Source organism: Cylas formicarius, unplaced genomic scaffold (assembly GCF_029955315.1).
Source record: "Cylas formicarius isolate icCylForm1 unplaced genomic scaffold, icCylForm1.1 PGA_scaffold_1__22_contigs__length_36826433, whole genome shotgun sequence".
In the NCBI taxonomy this organism is placed as follows: domain Eukaryota; kingdom Metazoa; phylum Arthropoda; class Insecta; order Coleoptera; family Brentidae; genus Cylas; species Cylas formicarius.
This window is the reverse complement of record NW_026844264.1, coordinates 16,688,450-16,708,226: the sequence shown is the minus strand read 5'-3', so window position 1 is coordinate 16,708,226 and position 19,777 is coordinate 16,688,450.

Here is a 19,777-nt window from a genome sequence, read left to right as displayed (position 1 = left end):
CGTTTAAACTGACAGAACAATAATACCAATTGAAGTTTTGCAAAAAAATTAAAATGCCAAATAATTTTGGTTAGCTCTGCCGAAACTAGAACTTTAACATTTTTATTTTAAATAATAAAACTATCACCTAGTTTTATCATAATAGAATAATACAATTGCAGCCGGATCGCGCTGCCAATATTGTTATTAAAAATATGTTTATACAGGACGAGTCATTAGGAAGTTTTGTTTCCAAACATGTTTTGAAAAACTGGTTTACTCCCAAGAAAAAAAACATGGCTACAAATCATTGACTCAAATTTCATATTTACTCAAGCAACATGTATTACGCCTATGAATTCTCTTGATATGGTATAATTTTATAACTAGGTAACTATCTCTAGGACAAATTTCTGTCGTTCATTCTCCTATATGCGATATTTACCGTTAATTGATTTCTCTTCATAATTTACGACTATACTGTTTGATAAATTATGCTTGTTATCATTTAATACATACTATTACTGCAGGCGTTTTATTCCCATGTCATAGTTATAATAAAGATGATCAGGCGGACTTGATGTCGTAATAATCGATAGAAATGTTTTTTAATTATCCCGCAATGGAGCTGATATAAAATATATACAGCAATTATTCTTACGTTTGACTGCATACTCGGTTTTTCATTTGTGTTCATTACTACTACTATATAAGGTATTGCGTCTTAATTCGGGTAGTCCGACTCTGCTTCGTTCCAATTAGAAACTACTACCCGTGAAAATAAATACAAAAAATAGCAAATGCGAAACTGTTATAAATTTGTTCGCTTCGATGTCGAAAATCGTGCCAAGGTCCCCCGTGCTCGGTAAATATCAAAATAAATCTAAACAATAGAAAATTTCTCCGGTTTTTGTCGCCTGTGTCGCCTAGGGGCTTTGAAATTGTGGGTGTCCTTAAAAAGTGCAACATAGAAAATTATAACGATTTAATATCGTATCGTTCCGTGTACGATTTTTCATTCTAATGCACGGGACGGCGCGGCGGCGCCTGGGATTGTTTTGACTGACGCCCGTTATATCTCACGCCTACGTAGTCTACTCGTAGACCGTTTTGCTTTAACAACTCATAGAGACTCGTCTAAATTTCTGATGAATAACTTATCACATATCCACGCCCTTGGCAATATTAAAACAATTACGTTAAATTTATGGATCTCATGAAAATTTAGGAAATATTCATTTTCGGTCATCTGTATCTTGCCACACGGACCAATGTTTTAGACAAGTATTTCTACAACTTAGATATTTAATTAAGTATATTTTTTCATTATAAATTATTACTAATATTATTAATTAGAATAGATATACTATCTTCCAAAAAGATCCCTTGATTTTTTGATACAGAAAGCTTTCCTGTTATCTTGGCTTTTTTTGCCTTTTACCTCCACGGTGTTTTGGAAAAGATTCAATTTAGAGCATCTCAAGATGCTCCAAAATATTCTAGTTATTCTTTAAATTAAATTAGTTCCGCCGTTCGGACTATAGAAGGTTAATTCTAAACGTAGAAAAAGATTTTTATAATGCGGGTTGCGAGCTTAAAATTGATCTACGTTTCTCAAACACCACCCACCCAGAGTTACAGAGTCCTCCTGATTCGTAGGGTCATACTACACTTATGCTGATGATTAACTGTGTCACTGCATACATAAGGGTTATCTTCATTTATGAGTAAGATTGCTAAATAAGGGGCTTAATGATTTAGAGATTCCAGCGGCGTTGCAGGTAGCGTTTATGTGGATTTCCATTCCTGTAACTTTGTCAAATTCAATTTCCGGGTATTTGATGTCCAGTTAGTTTTTTGGGGTGCCAGTTCTAGCCTGGTCCGCCTCAGTTTTGGCTGATTTCACTATTGGTGAAGTGAATAGGAGGGTGGTGATGACGGCGCTTTGCGCAACCCACTGCGTCATTAGCATTTTTAGTTAGTTTAGTTAGCTCTATATCTGAGAAATAGCTGCCGTTATTTTAATGAAGTATGATGATGTTCCTAAACATTTCTCGGGGGAAGCTGAACGTCTCTTCAACGTCGACCGCTGCCAGAAGGCACAATTTTAGCTTTCCGCACTTCATAAAGTACTCTGTGATGTGAAGTGTGTGAAATAGATATTCTAGGCATTTACTAAGAAGGTCCAAGAGGCAGATACGATCATGCCTCTTGTAGTTTCGTGGATTCTCTCCTAGATTTGTGGAAACTTTCTGCTTAGCAATTCATAACATGTCGGCACTGACCTGAGAAGTTTTTGACAATGAGTTTACTTATCTCTGTCAATTTTAGCAACTGGAGCTTTCTATAATTTTAACATGTCAGATGCTCTTCTCAATTCTTCTGAAGTAAAAATCTGAATGTCACAGGTCTCAGGTGGTCTAACCTAGGCTGGTGAAGCCTTGGGAACAGCTGAACAGTTCAACTAAGACAAAAAGACAAAATGGTTTCTTCCATAAGATTTGTTTTGCTGGGGCGGCTGTTTTTAGACTGTTCCCAGTTTACTTTTCTTCTTCAGTGGCATTAAGAGATTCGATTTCCCTTATTTGCCGGTCTCTGTTCTTCAAAGACCTTGATCTCTTTATCTACAAATACCTACTTCTGGTTACGTAACGATGCTTTGCTAGCTGGTCTGTCGCTTTGTCGCTATGTGCTTGTAAATCATGTCGTCTCACCCATTCACGTTAAATATGTTTAAGAGAACTACATTTGTGTTATAGAGCGTTCATTTGGTTAGTTGTTTGCTGATATATTTTACCTTTATATTTCGAAGAGGTAACAGATAAATTTAGAAAGCTTTTTCGCAAGAATCATGGCTGCGAGATCATCACTTAGAGTCACCGCAACATAGTGTTCTAGTTGTTCAGATAGTATTTGTAATTTGTTGTAATATAGGAATAGGATTCCTTCGGTTTCTCAGTCAAATAAGCACACTTACAGTGTTTACTTGACCGAATGCAGCAAGGAAATCCTATCCTTTATTTTTTTGACACGCTTTCGACTCGATCTATATTAATTGCATATCCGCGGATGCATATTCTAACTTATATCTAATAGAATTGCAATACAGAGTTTAAAGGAAACAAATTGTGGAAAAGTCTTTGGCGTTATTTTTTATCGAGTAAGTTGCCAACAATGATAATTACGGATCAAGAATTCGTAACCACATCAACATGATTAGTAGCAACTTCATTAAATAATTGCAATCAAGAATGATCTTGGACTATCACCATTCATCTCGAAATGACAGAAGAGCTGACTTACCTTTCACATTAATTTTTTTTGGGTACCGATTTTCTAAAAAATGGTATTAAGTATACGAAACTTTTTCAATAAAGAATGGGGCATTTGAAATTTCAAATTTGGCATTCTTTTGGGGTAGATCTGTGTTGGTCAAAATATCTCTGAAATATAGACCTATCCCCCGTTCTAACCGTATACTACATATCCCTTTGTTAGTTCTCCAGAACTTTTATTTAAAAAATCTGGTAATTTAATAGTTCAGATAAATCGAAAGCTGTAACACTTTCACTTTGTTCTCATCAACCAATTTAAGGTATACCGGCAATATTTCATTTATGACAAGCGCACCTATGACTAAGGTGAGAATCAACCAGCTGAATGTCATATGCTGCTCTGCTCGCTTTTCGGATGAGTCGGCTGAGACAAACAAACGAAGAGCACGAACGGCGAGGGTAAGCTCATCTTTGTTTACTAATGAAAAATTCATTCCCGCCCGTGTGATATATTTGCAGCATCTGGTGCGTATTTTTGGGTAAATTGGGGTTTACAAATGGTTTTCAATTTAAGAGATCGATCGCCCAAAACATTTGTTAAGTGAGGACAAATTACACGGGGCGGGGGTAAAAACGTGATGTATTGTTCTGCCGGTCATTAAACGATGGGAAGTGTAAAGATGGAAATTTAATTTGAATTGGGGAGTGTACTGCGTTTAGTGTTGAACGATTACGCTTTTGTTCTGAATAAATTTATTTTATTAAATTGTATGATGTCGCTTGACAGGTGTTTATAAATATATATATATATATATATATATATATATATATATATATATATATATATATATATATATAAATATATATATATATAAATATATATATATATATATATATATATATATATATATATATATATATATATATATATATATATATATATATATATATATATATATATATATATATATATATATATATATATATATATATATATATATATATATATATATATATATATATATATATATATATATATATATATATATATATATATATATATATATATATATATATATATATATATATATATATATATATATATATATATATATATATATATATATATATATATATATATATATATATATATATATATATATATATATATGTATATATATATATATATATATATATATATATATATATATATATATATATATATATATATATATATATATATATATATATATATATATATATATATATATATATATATATATATATATATATATATATATATATATATATATATATATATATATATATATATATATATATATATATATATATATATATATATATATATATATATATATATATATATGTATATATATATATATATATATATATATATATATATATATATATATATATATATATATATATATATATATATATATATATATACATGTTTTGTTTTAGGCTTCCGCGGGTCTTATATGTGTGTTGTAAATTCTTCCGGGTTTTATTCCGCGTCTGGTCAGGCTGGCTCCAAGTGGAGGTAGTCCTTTGTTGACAACGTTTCGGCAAGATCTCACTTGCCATTTTCTGCTTCAAGCCGAGTTCAGACGAGAACGCCGTTATTCGGCGTTCAGCAAAGTATATCAATAATTGCATATGAGCAGTGGATATTTCTGATCACAAAAGTCCAGAGTATATCAAAATATTCAGTTTGGTTGCTTCCACTACTATTCCACTACTTCCACTACTATTCTGCGTATTTTCATTTTACTACTCTTTCGACGTCCTTAATATACAGTAGTACATAGCAACATCATTTGTGCGTCTTGAGAATATACAAATCTATTGAAATATCTTTTCGGCTTCCGACATGGTTGCTACATCCCTTACCTCGTACCGAATTTAGGTATTCCTAATTATCAGAGACATACTCATGGAACTGCCTCTCTTTCTGTATTTTAATGAACTCGTTTGTACTTGGTTATTTGGTTAGAATTTTCTAAGCAAATGCAAATAATACATGGGTAGTAGGTAGAGTTTAAGGCGCTTATAGGTTTAATGTGACGAACCAACTTTTTTTAAAAAGGTTTTTGCTATTATCTAATTGAGTCTCTTAATTTATGTATCACATGTAATAGACAAGTGAGCGTCATGACCTTCGCAAATCCAGTGATATTCCACAGTGTTTAGATTATCTAGATGTCAGTTATAGGATTCCAAACGCGCATGAGTAAACACGCAGTACTTTTTAATAAAAAATATCTGGATTTGCAGTAACATTGAATTCATGATTGAACCAATAGATTCGGAATAATGGAACTTCAATTATTTAACGGAGATAATTTGTTTCATACATTTTGTAGTGAGTTTAATAGGTTCTGATATATCTATGTGTATTTTGCAATCAAAACTGAAAATACAAAATTGAATGAAAAAATTGAATTTGAAGGTCATATATTCCACATATCTTCAATTTATCTATTGATGATTTTGATACCTAAATAACGTTTTCCATTTTTTTTATATATATATTTTGGACAAACACCTTAATTTTCAACCAGGATTTATTTTCTAATTAATCGGAATGACTGCTTATTAACATCTGACATTCTGCTTTCTTTGGTGGCTTTTTTGTTTGTATGTGGTTCTTAAAAAAGTCTTTTACTACTTTTTTTTGTTCCGCTGTCCATGGAATCAGTTTTCGTTTTTTTATTGTCACGCTATCGTTTTTGGAATGTGCAAGTTCCGTTTTTGTTTGTTTCAATTAATGTCTCATTTTTATCTGCAAGAGTGGGATGCCCATCAATTTAATCTTCGATTGCAAACTGTTGGTCAGTTTCATCTACGTGTTTAAGTCAATTTCTTCCAATGTCTTTCCTTTGTACTTTCTCGCTTGGCCATCTTCCATGAGAAGTAACTGTGTCGCAATTTTTGCAGTTTGAAAAATGTCATCTAGAAGTCTATAATTTTGACTATTTACATTTAAAGTGTGGCCCATAAACGTTGCCAACTGTTCAATTTCGTTTTGTGACATATTAAAGACCTGTGATAATGTGGCCAAATGTTTCCTTAATCTCGTAGAAGTTAAAGCTCGTTGCTCCACATATTCTTGCGTGTGTTTGTAGTACCTTATACCCTAATATAGGCTGGTCGGAATGAGTCTGCGCAAACAAATATATATATATATTATATATATATATATATATATATATATATATATATATATATATATATATATATATATATATATATATATATATATATATATATATATATATATATATATATATATATATATATATATATATTTGAAAATGTTGTTTTTCAATCAGAAAATCCATATTGCCTTGAATATGTCTGCTAAATAGAACGGGAACCCTTCTTCCCCTTTTCGCCCTTATCACTATCCGTTTAAAACTCTTCCAATTTTTTTTTCAGCTTCGTTGCTCTTTTTAATGAGATATTTATTCTGCTTCCTTTTTGATACTCTGAATTCATGAATTTTTTTATTAATGTTCCATTTTTTTTCACTTATTTCCACACTCTGTGCTATTTGAACGACTGAAAGATAATACGTTATTATCATTTTGATCTATTGGATGTACACTAGACTAATATCGTTGCCTGGAGACAACAGACGTCAACAAAAATTAAAGAAAATATATCCTCAACATCTTCGATGCATGCATATGCAGCAAAGAATACATTGGAGAGAGCTGACGTAAAATATCCACTGGGATCAAAGAATATGAGAGCCTTAAGAATAAGACAAATAAAGTCGTCGGCAGTTGCAGAACACAATCACGAAACTGGACAAAAAATTTTCTACCAACCATACAATCTTAAGCGCGACTCACCAATATGGAAATCAATCGTCTGAGACGACGTTTATGCCCCTCATTTAGCTCCGCCCGCCTCAAACAATATATAAGCAGATATAGAGTAAAATCCGATCCAGTTGCAGTTAAGGTCTGAAGAAGCCAACGGGATGATTAGTGAAACATTAGATCTGTTCGACGTAACAACCACCGACGCAACAGCAATCCAGAAGTTTCGCAAATAGTAAAAATTGTAATCGCAATAATTAAAACAAATGTCATATTTCAATACGTGCTAATAAAAGTCGATATTTTAATTAATATTTTCTAAGACCTTGTTTGCAATTTTGTGCTGAACATCTAAACGCAAAACTTATAGTCTCGACTTATTCTATGAAACATTCGAAACAAATCGGGTTTAAGCAAATTAACTGTGATTCCTGACTCGTTATTAATTGTTACAAGGAGATAGTTTCATGCATCAATGTTTCCTTGAAGCGAGCGGATTCAAAAATGCCGCAGCATTGTTAGAGTTTAATTTATGTGTACACGATTTCTACACAGCTACTTGCCATTATTAAATAAGCCGATATTTCAGATAAATATTTTTAAGTGGGACAAACCCAAGAGGTGGGGGTTAAATAAGACGTCAATGTTAGAAATTTATCGAATTTTTTATTTTAAACAAGAAACAACCCTATTTACCATACTTTGAATAGGAAAGTATTTATGTAAAGGTATTTGCTCCATTTCTATTGGGTGTGGAGTATAAAATAGTTTGATGAGTGTCTTGGCACGACCGTAGCAAGTGTCTAATTTAGTTTGGGTTAGTTCGTCTTTCTGTTTCATTGAGAGATTTGGCATAACATTCTCTTTAAATTCAATAGACTTTTACGCCTAGTATGCAAAAGATAGTGACCATGGTATTGATTTAAAATAATTATTTACCAAAACAATTGCAAATTAAAAATAAACTAAATTAACGAAGCTAAAAAATGCACTCGAAATTGGTCAGTGTTCCGCCAAAATAAGTGCTGAAGAAATACATGGTTTACCGCAACAATATAACAACTATTTGAGAAAACGTAATCGTTCTCATAGAGACCGACTAGAAATGTTCTATTTTCTATTTCTATTGTCCGTTTAGGCCGATTAAGCGATTTTCTGATTTTATTTCGCCTAAAGATGTGTATGTGGCAACGTGGTCAAGATCTTAGAAGTGCAGAACCGGGACAATGCCCAGTGGGTGTTTTGACCTCTTTCGTTATATAATGAAGTCGTCGCATACAACGGCATTAATTTTAAGACATAAATAAATTAACGGGAGCAACCAGTAGTAGGCATGCTCAATGTGTTCCAAGAATTTTTTTTTTCGTTTTTACTGTCAAGGTTTACTCGTGACAGTTACCATTTAAGGTCGGCCCGGGAAAGGTGTGATATTTTAAGAATTCGACGGGGATTATTTTGCGGATTAACTAATCGCCAAACATTATTATGTTTTATTTATACAGAACGATCTCAAAAATGTAATTGAAAGATTGTATGAGCAAATGATTTAGATCCTGTTTGCATTAAGCCTTGTTTATGAATGATGTTTATTTACTTTATGACGATGTTTCATGATTAGTTGAAATGTTATAAATTGGTCGGGTTTGTAAGTTAAATATTTTTGTAATTAACATTCTAAATAACTTCTGATTGGTTATTAGTGATAACGTTTATCAAACGCGGCTATTTACCCACGACTGTTCACTATACACACTTCTATCAATTTAGATAACGTTTCTAACTCTATCCTATATTATATATAAGGGGTGTTTTTTCGATGTATAGAACTTGTTGCAATAAAACAATGATGGATTATTCGATTGACATGAATTTTATTTAGCCGAAAGATAATCTTGTGGCATTACATTTTAAATATGATTTCTGGCATATGACCGCCACGGCTGGCGCGGATGTAGTCCAATCTGGACGTCCAATTTTCGATGACTTTTTCCAACATTTGTGGCCGTATATCGGCAATAACACGGAGAATATTGTCTTACAAATGGTCAAGCGTTTGTGGCTTATCCGCATAGACCAATAACTTTACATAACCCCACAGAAAGTAGTCTAGCGGTGTTAAATCACAAGATCTTGGAGGTCAATTCACAGGTGCAAAACGTGAAATTAGGCGGTCACCAACCGTGTCTTTCAATAAATCGATTTTGACACGAGCTGTGTAACATGTTGCGCCGTCTTGTTGAAACCACATCTCCTGGACATCATGGTTATTCAATTCAGGAATGAAAGAGTTAGTAATCATAGCTCTATACCGATCACCATTGACTGTAACGTTCTGGCCATCATCGTTTTTGAAGAAGTACAGTCAGTTTTTCTGGATGTAACGGTGTTTCAACATACACTTGAGGATTAGCTTCGCTCCAGTTTTGTTTGTTGACGTAGCCATTCAACCAGAAGTGCGCTTCATCGCTAAACAAAATTCGCTTATGAAAATCGGCAACAACGGCAATCTCGTTTTGGGCCCATTCGACGAATCTACGCCTTACTTGATGATCGTTTGGCTTCAATTCTTGCATGAGTTGGATTTTTTAAGCACGTAAATCAAGATCCTTCCTCAAAATCTTCCATAAAGTGGATGCTTCTTCTGTACGCACCGTACGGCGTCTCTGGGGATGCGAGTTATCAATAAGAGTAACGTGGTGCGAAAACTTTTCATGGTTAATCGAATTAACTGCTCTGATGGATGATTTTGTCGACGATAAAATGGACGTAGTGCGCGATACAAATTCCGCACAGAACCATTATTTTCGAAATAAAATTGCACTATTTGCAAGCGTTGTTCAGGCGTGAGTCTATTTATGATGAATTGCCAAACCAAACTGAGAATAAATCACTTGACAGCTATTAAATCGGTCGCCATTTTGAACAGTAATGCCAACTTAAAGTTCTATACATGTAAAAAAAGCACGCATTATTATTTATTTGTGACTTCCGGATTCTTCTTTCAACTGACTAGTGACCGCGGTGTCCGGCGTTTATAGAACGCAGCGTCTGGTCGCGATAGGGGTGGAATATTCGAGCCTTGTTCCAGAGAAGCGGCGTCTGTGATCTCACTTTGATTCCTGCGTACGCACGAGTCGGTGGAGCGCAGACGGGCTCGGGTCAGCTCAGACTAAATTTTACGAGGAAAGGATTTTCCGGGTCCTCAGTATATTGTGTCGACTTTGATTCTCAAATTGACAGTCAATTATTTCTCCTGCAGCCGTCCCAAAATCTTCACAGTCATAGTCATTAGCAAACCTATATTGGAGATCTTAGTATCATATTTTGTAAGGAAAATCTGAACACGTTCGGGCTTTACTTTAGTGAAATTTGCGGTAACCAAATTTTAATTGAAGTATTGAAATAATGTGTCATATTTCAAAAATTTGAACGACTTATGTAAAGAGGACAGTACGTTTGTGAAGGGACAATAAGATGTTTTTATCATAAATCCATTGAGCTGGAATGTCATATTAAGCTTTCATATTGGATTAGGGTGATTTCAACGTTCGAAGGCAGTATTCCTTCAGGATCCCTCTGCACAATATATTCGTTAAGACGATTAGGAAAAAATATAAATAGGAACAAATAAATAGTTATATTGATCTCCTTCCCACTGATAAACTAGGAAATACACTCTTTATAGTATGGTCCACCAGTTATTAATAAATCCTATGAACATAGAATAAAGCGATCCTATCTGATTTGTAAAGTTTATTACGTGTTTACTGTAGCAGCATTATCAGTATAGTAAGTATAGATTTAAAGTCGCAAAAGGCAAAAAGGGCAGTTCGGAGATCAGAGATGTGTGGTAAACCCACATAATATAACCAATTGTACCAATTATTCGTAAATACAGATCGGGCAGTTGCGTGCTGATTGATTTTGCTTCCGTTTAGACGTTAACCACAGCCTATTCTACTGCCTACAGTTACGAAAACTATTATACCCTTTGTGATTACGCACGTGAGCTTCAGGCGGTGATCATTTTTTTGTCATTCCGATATCTTGATTAACCTCGATTTGATAGAAATTTAGTAAGTGATATTTTAAACTAAAGTAATATGGCTCAATACTAAATCCGCTGGCCTATAGTGTATAAGCTCCACTCATTATTAAAATATGATAATTGTCAGATGATTGAATCATTAGTTGGGTTCTGTATTGATATGGAAATATTTGTTTACCTTTTTCTCCACCAAATCTAGCTAACCACAAAAAGGGCAGTTCGTTTCAAGCGCTTTAGCTCACATTGTGTAGCTATTAAACAAAACTTTCCTATTGAATCGTATCTAATTGTAAGATTTAAATTGTAAAGTTTCGAATTGATTTTATCTCTCATTTTATATGCTGCATTTTAATAAATAAACAATATTAATGATTATGTTATTATTAAAATATCGTGCTTCGGAATACTATGGCTTTTACAAAAAAATGCTAATCATTCTAACATAAAACAGGTGATGTTTTTTTCGAGGCAATTTACTGTAATTCTCGTTACCGATCAATCGATCATGTGTTGCGAGATAAATCGAAAGTGTCTGAAACGCTATGGAGTAATTACAATTCATAATGTTCATACAAAATTATTACGACCAAATATGGCCTAATTTACTTAAGTATTAACATAAGAATTGGCACAGGTACAGTAAAGTACATTTTGGTCTGTTGAAGTCTATCTCTTAATGCAGAGCTTCTGACCCATTAACCCATTTTTAGTCTGTTCGCACATTGTGTTGAAATTCATACGAATTACTTAGCTTTCTTGGCATATACAGAATGCCCCAACCAGTGGATCTTTATAGTTTGAGCAGTGTACACATCATCTGGCTGTGATACCACATTTTGACAAGACAAATTTTATTTTGACTTCCAGTATAGGATCTAAAGGCAGGTTTATACAGACATTTTAAGTAATAACAGTTAATACGCCTAGAGTTAAGTGTATTTTTCTGGTTTAGTTTTAGTCTAACTGTTTCGCCAGCTTATATTTATTTAATTTTTTTTTTAAATAAACAACTTAAATATAATTAGGTTTCTGTAAATGCAACAATTGTAACAAATTTAGAAGATGGTTGATCCTTATCAGCAGAGGCTGAACATTTTAACATTTACAATTTTTTCGATCAGCCGTTTCACCATTATCCCCTATACGTTTTCGATTGGGTTGATGTCAGGACTGTTACTTGGGTTTCAATGGTGGCATTTTGGAGATGTTGTGTAACAATGTTTGCAAAGTGGACAAGGAATGGAAAATATAATTATTTTACGAGTAAAGCTTTTGCACACTGAGCACCAAAATGTTTTGCAATCTTTCGGCATAAGTTTGACCATCAAATCTTTCTTCAATCCGCCATACCACTTCCATTCCTCTGGATGAAATCCACCCCGATACATTCACACTGAAATGGCCTGCAGCTCTGTACCTATCGACAAATCGAGGGTTGAAATGTTGGTTGTCTGGTGTGTACACTTTGATTTTACACTTTTTGAAGGTTCGAAGATCTTTTCTTGGGAAAATATGACTCTATCCCAAAACTGCTGTTCTTGCGCTTGATATTTAAAAGAGAAAATAAGCTGTGCTTGCTTCTGTTGGGGAGTGAGTACGGTCTTATTTGGTGAAGTTCGCCACTTTGTGGCTTTTCTGTCCTTAAATACCAACAGGACTGAACTAACTGTTTGCCTGCTAGAACCGTTTTTCCTTTCAAACGTTTCTTCTTGTCTCCACCTTTTATTATTGAAAAAAAACGGTTGTTCTACTTACATTACAGAATGTGGAGCTACCGCTGATAAGGATCACGTTGATCACAATTTTTGCTTTTAACACTCTGCTCATATGTGGAGCCATTTTATTCTTCCTTTTATTTGTGACAACGCAGACAATTTTTTCATTTGACAGTGACAGTATTAGAAATATCAAAACAATGAAGTTTGTGTGACGACATGGCGGCCTATAATACATTGCTCAAAACATTGACAGAAAAGTGTTTTAAGAGTCATATCAATTTTTTTATGAAACCTTAAGTTACCACTCCAGTAAATTTTTATTATTGGTCGCTTTATATTCTTTTTGCGACCATCTAAAACGTACGTGTTAAAATTTCGCTAACAGAATTTTGCCAATTTTAAATATACAACGGGACTAATTTCTTCTTGCTTTAATATGTTTAAGAAGTATATACACTGCCCATTTTTAGAACACATGTCCAATATTTAAGGCAAATCTTTTGTGACTCAACTAACGGACACCGCTAAAATAGATCAAAGTAATAGAAAAATCTGTTCTAATATTGTAACTATAAAAAAAATGGTTACCTAATATTTTTAAGTTCCTATTAAAATGTAAAAGAAGTAACATCCCTTTAAAATGAAAGATATCTTTTCGTTTCGTTCGATTTATTTTGAGCAATAAAATATTCAAACTTTTACACCGGTCTCTTGCTTATTTTAAAAGCCGGTCTCATCTTAAAAATATGGAAATACATCCCGCTTACATAACCTACGATTTTCGACTAAAAATTACTATGAAGTATGAAAATTCCTATCACATTCCCATTGCTAAGCTGTATAAGATTTAGTGGTAATTTTAAATATAATAATACCAGTCTGAAATATTTTTTTATGTAAACATGCTTGCTAATTAAGCAACAACAAAAAAAAGACAATCAAGTGCAATCTTGTAACCTGCAAACAAGCTAATTTGAAAGCGAAATATCAAGATCGCCACAACACGGCGCGGCGTCTGCCGTAATTGCGCGAGATGTCTTTTATCTCAAAAGGCTCATAACACGGAAAATAATTTGCTAGAATTATCGGCAACACAATCTATAATGAGGTAGTAAATTAATTTTATAACAAACAAGGCGAGGAACAACGGTCTCGTAAAATGAACAAAAATGGCTTAATGGCTGCTTCATCAATTTTTTTCATCTAATATCCATTAATATGATAATCGCAGCAGAGAAGTGTTAAGGTTGCTAATAGCTTCTCACCTAACCTAAAAAGCTATATCCTAATCCGCAAATTATGATTGGCCGTAAAGATAGAAATGGTTATAATCGAAAAGGCAGGTGAAAATTGCATAACTGCAATTATGAAAATAGCCGCAGAACACCTTTTTTTGCTGTTAATCGATCTCGTAAAAATAAATGTATACGATAGAGCGAATAACAATAAACTAACTCGGTGTTTTTCTATATTATTTTAAACACTAAAAAAAAAGTTTTTATTTGCAATCAGATAAGTAAATTTTTTTTATTCCAAAATTAAAACATTACCTTGAAAAATTGGAGAAAAACTTCATTGTATGGAGTTGCAAAATTGCAAATTTACTTCAGTCGAACGTGAATTGTTCCGTTTTTATAGGGTCTTTCTACTCTTTTGGATCTCTCGGTGTATCAAAGGATATTGAGCACTGAAGTTGGGGTTTATTAAAATTCAAATAAAAAAAATTAAACATCTCTGGTTTTTTGTGGCTTTAAAATTGGAAATCCGTCTGATTTTTCTCTTTTTGAATTCCTTGTCAAAACTTTTAAACTTTTTAATTATTGCCTTGCTAGTTTAATTGTTGTTTTGATCGTGCATACTGCTACCGATTGCCAATATGTGTTTATGAGTCAATGAACATGTGTGTTGTGATTATTTTTGTGAATGTGATCATCGTGGAAAAGTAACATTTCTAGGAAAACTTGCTAGAAAACCCTGAGTTCGCAACTATTTTATAATCAGGATTGTATCAATCACTAACCACAATATTTATGAGTTAAATTATTATTTAGTGTGGCTCTATGTCTAACCACATAATATTTGTTCATTTTAATATTAAATTGTTGAACATAGGTGTTTCCTCTCCCTTCAATTAAAAATGATGTTCTGCATTATAGAACGAACGGATGTTTAGTCATAAACGGATGATAAGAACAATCATCAATTATTATCAGCTGTTATATATAATATTTATGGCATTATAAAGGAAAATCAGCATAGCAGAAGTTATACTTTAACGCGCTGTAACCATAAATAATGGGAGATCAAAATTAATTGGGTTTAGAAAGGAGCCAGCTCAATAATTTAAGTCAGGTGAACATTAAAGTGAAATGTTTAATAGCTTCGGGTTACAAACTGACAGGTGAGTAGAAGAAATATTAAAGAAATTATTTAGACTATAAAATGCGATACTAAAATATTTTGTAATGTCCGCTTATTATATTTTTAGACGTTGGGTGTTATCGCCGCGGGTTTAGGTGAAACCATTGTATCCGTTTTACTTCTTTGGGTGCTTTAAATATATTAAGATTAATAGTTATAACATATTTTTTAAACAAAGTTAGTATAAATGAATAATTTAATTAAATTAATAAATTCCCTTTCGCTATTGTGAAATCATGGGTATAATAATAATAATAATAATACTTTAGACTTTAGACTTTATTGGCCATTAAATACATTACAAGAACAACAAATGGCAAGTCACAATATCAAACACATTCTGATAACATTCATAGAGAGCAACATAATTATCAGATAGACAAACACCAAACATTGAAACAAAAATTAGGTAAAAAAAAAATAATAATAAGTAAATAAATAAATAAATAAATTCCCAATTAGTATTATGGAGACACTCGTGACGCAACACGGATGTACTCATCTGCAGTATAGAATGCGTTCTCCAATAGAAATTGTTTTATTATATTACAAAATTTAGTGAATGGCAGATCCTTGACAACGGTTGGTAGAACATTGTAGTAATTAATGTACAATTTATTTAACTCGGATGTGCGCAGCCTAGAATGGCCCTGGACAATTAATTCAGATCCCCTGGTGTAGTGATTGTGGCGATCACAATGCTTAGGCATATCGTTCTTTAGCTCATGTATGAGAGTGACTGTATAGTAAATAAATAGTGATGGTAAGGGCAAAATATTAAGCTTTCAGCGAGCAAGAGTTCAAGTTTTTCTACAAATATTGAAAAATTGCCTCTAGAGCCAGAGCGATAAACATTGATTAAAATAAGATTAAGCACTGGTATCTCCACACTAATTTATAATTGAGAACCTTGATAATATTAAGCAACTCCTCACCATTTACAAAATGTTCACAGAAACATACAATGTCAAAACCAATAGAATTTAGATAATCAGTAACCACATCGAGTTTTTTTAGGAGACCCTGCACATTGTAGCTCAAGATATTAATGCTGTTCCTACCTCCATCGGTAGTCTTGGGTCGGGATTTTCCCTCACTAGACGTCTCTCTGTTGATACTGGAATTGGATCGGTTTTTTCTCTTGTCAGACGCCTGGGGAAAAATGATTTATCAACACACCCGTGGGCCACATGGAAGTATCCAGAATTTTTTGCGCTTCGTGATCCATGGCCGATACCCTAAATGAGGAGTAACTCTCAGAATACATTGATGGGACCTGGAACACTTCTACTCCACTAACTATCGGTGGTCAATTGTTACAAATTTCGCTAACATTTTAACCATTTGACTACCAAAATTACATTTTTTTGGGATTTTTTTTGATTATCCTGATATAAGCTAAACATGGATAAATAATAATAATAGAAACCTTATTTTTAATGAAAAATGATTTCATTTTGAAAAATTTTGATGGTTTCACTAAATATTTTTTATGATATTTTAGAAAACAATTTTTTTTGTCGTTCAAACTTGGATCTATTTTACATATTGTGCGTACACTGCCACTTTGTACGGTGTGCTGCATGCAGCACAACGCAGGGAAGTTCCATATTTCGAAATGTACCTTTGGCCTGGAGAGACTTGTGGACGGGTATCTGAGGGACTGGGTGGAGCTGGAAGCCCCGTTAGAGCCAACCCAGCATGCGTACCGAACTGGCGAGTATGTGGGCTCGATTCTTCATCATCTGACTTCCAGGATTGGAGGGTATGGGCTCGGGGTGGCTGCCGGTGTGCGTGTTCGTGGACATCGAAGGGGCCTTCTGGAGTGGGGATGGTCATTGTAAACTGGATCCGCTCCATGCTAATCGACCGGATGGTTGAGGCAAGACTGGCTGGGGAGCAGGTCTCCACCGGCTCCTGTGGTGCCTAGTGGTGAACGGAGATATTGCATATTCTGAGGGAAGAGCACGGGGTTTATGCTTAGGCATAAGCAGAGGACCTTGTGATAATGACACAGGGGACGAACGTGGGAACGGTGCAGGGGCTCCTGAACGGGGCATTGGCAAGATTCTCACAATGGTGCCGGGATAGCAAGTTAACTGTCAATCCTGGCTAGGTGGAGATGGTCATCTTCACCAGGAAAAGGAAGATGGTGCCTCTTTCTGCAAGCAGAAGCGTCAAGTACTTGGGGGTATAGTTGGGCTCCAAGCTGACCTTCCAGGAACACATAAGATCAAGGACCAGATCGACCTTTGAAGCTCCGCGGGAGTGCCGGAGAGCGGTGGGGGGCACATGGGGCCTGGAGCCAAAGATCATGCAGTGGATCCTATTGGTGCTCATGCTCAAACATGGGGCAGTGGCATGGTGGCCGGCGACCAAAAGAGCAGGAGCAAGACAAGGTCTTGATAACCTGCAGAGATTGGCATGCTTCTGCATAACGTGCGCCATGAGTACGGCACCCGCGAGGGCTCTAGAGGCTCTGGTGGGTCTGCCTTCTTTGGCGGATCGTGTGCGGAATGAGGCGGCCGGACGGCTGTAAGGCCAGTGAGCTGCCGGCTCTGGAGAGAGGAAACCTTCAAGTGGGTCCCGTACGACATTTTAGAGGGCTGGCCCGGTGATGGCGGTGTCATGGGAATGCTGAGTGACGTCATGATCCCTGAGATGACCTTTTTTGACAAATGGACCTTTCTCTTCCCATCAAGGGAATAGTGGAGAGAGGGCAGAGTTGTCTTCTGGGATGAACTTGTCTGGTACACGGACGGGTCCAGAATGGGAGATTTGGCAAGAGCTGGAGCGTACTGCGAGACAACGGGATCGAGCTTGTGGGTCCCTCTGGGTCAGTACTGCACCGTGTTTCAGGCGGAAATTTTCGCTATATTGACGGCGGCCAGAGACGTGCTTCGGCTCAACCACAGTAGCAGGAGAGTATTCTCGAGCTCTCGAAGCCTGGGTGAAAGAATGGGCCGTGGTAGGCTGGAGGGTTGCTTCGGCAAAGAGGGAGCCGAGGCTTATGATGTGTGGGATCGCCCTTCCTCGGGCTACGGAGCTGCTTGGACTGCCTAGAAGGGAGTTATTATTATTATCGTATGGCAATAACACAGTCTAGTTTTAAATGTTAATGTTTACAAAGGTTAAATCTTAATATCTAGGTTTTCAATCCAAACAACAGCCGATGGAGTGGCCCTCAAGAAGTCGGTTGTCGTACACTGGCTCTGTCTTTTTTCGCACTCGTATGCTAGGTGGCGGATGGTTTGTCGCCTTCCACAGTCGCAGCAGTTGGTTTCTGATTTGCCCCATTTGTGCAGAGAGTCCGCACAAACACCGCATTCTGTACGGATCCGAGTTAGGGAGCACCAGGTTCCTCTCGGTAGTGTAGAACCTGGAACAGTTTAGTTAACGTGGAAAACGCTGCAGATATCTGGAGGAACGCTATTTTGCCACATCTGAGCCCATTCGTCTTGTAGGTGGAAGTTATTGGATATAAGCGCTGCCGCTGTTTGAATTGGAGGTTTTCTGGAGCGGAGCCTGTGCCCTAGTTGAGCGATATCTTCATGGATTTGGAGTTGGGGATTGTTTTGTATTTTTCTAAATTCTCTGCACAGAGCTTCCGATCGTCGGAGATGGGCTGGTGGAATGTTGCAGAGCGCGGGGAGCCAATACGTGGGTGTGGATTTGATGGTTCCACTGATCATTCTAAGTGAGTTGTGGATTTGGACATCCACTAGTTTTGAGTGGGGGCTATTCGTCCAGACAGGAGCGCAGTATTCTGCCGAGGAGTAAACAAGGCTAAGAACGGAACATCGAAGCGTTTCGGCTGAGGCACCCCAGCTGGTGCCACACAGTCTGGATATTATGTTGTTTCTTGTCTTAAGTTTGGCGGCTACGTTGCTTAAATGTTTTTTAAAGGAGAGTGTACGGTCTAAGGTGACGCCCAGGTATTTCGGGTGCTTGTTATGTTTTAGTCGGGTTCTGTTAAATTCGACGTTCAGTTCTGTGTTCGCCAACTTGTTGTTAAGGTGGAAGCAAGAAGTCTCAGTTTTGGTCACACTCGGTTTCAATCTCCATTTCGCAAAGAAATCATTCATGGCCATCAGACCTTCGCACAGTACATCTTCTGCAACGTGGAGGTTTTTATGTCTGAAGCCAAGAGCCATGTCGTCGGCATAGTTAAATATTTTAGAGCGAGTTTCAGGTAGGTCTGACACATAAAGGTTAAATAGCAGAGGGGCAAGGACGGACCCCTGCGGTAAACCTCTCTTTTTACTTGATTGATCATTCAAATGCACTTGGAATGAGCGATTGCTAAGCATGTTGTCGATAAGGCTTGTAGTTGCTTTGCATCTGGTGATGTTCAGAAGTTTGTATATAAGACCCTGGCGCCAGACCGTATCATAAGCCGCGGTTAAATCTATGAAAACGAATGCCGATTTCTCCTGATTTTGGAAACCAGCTTCTATGAAGGTTGTAAGGCTGAGAACTTGATCG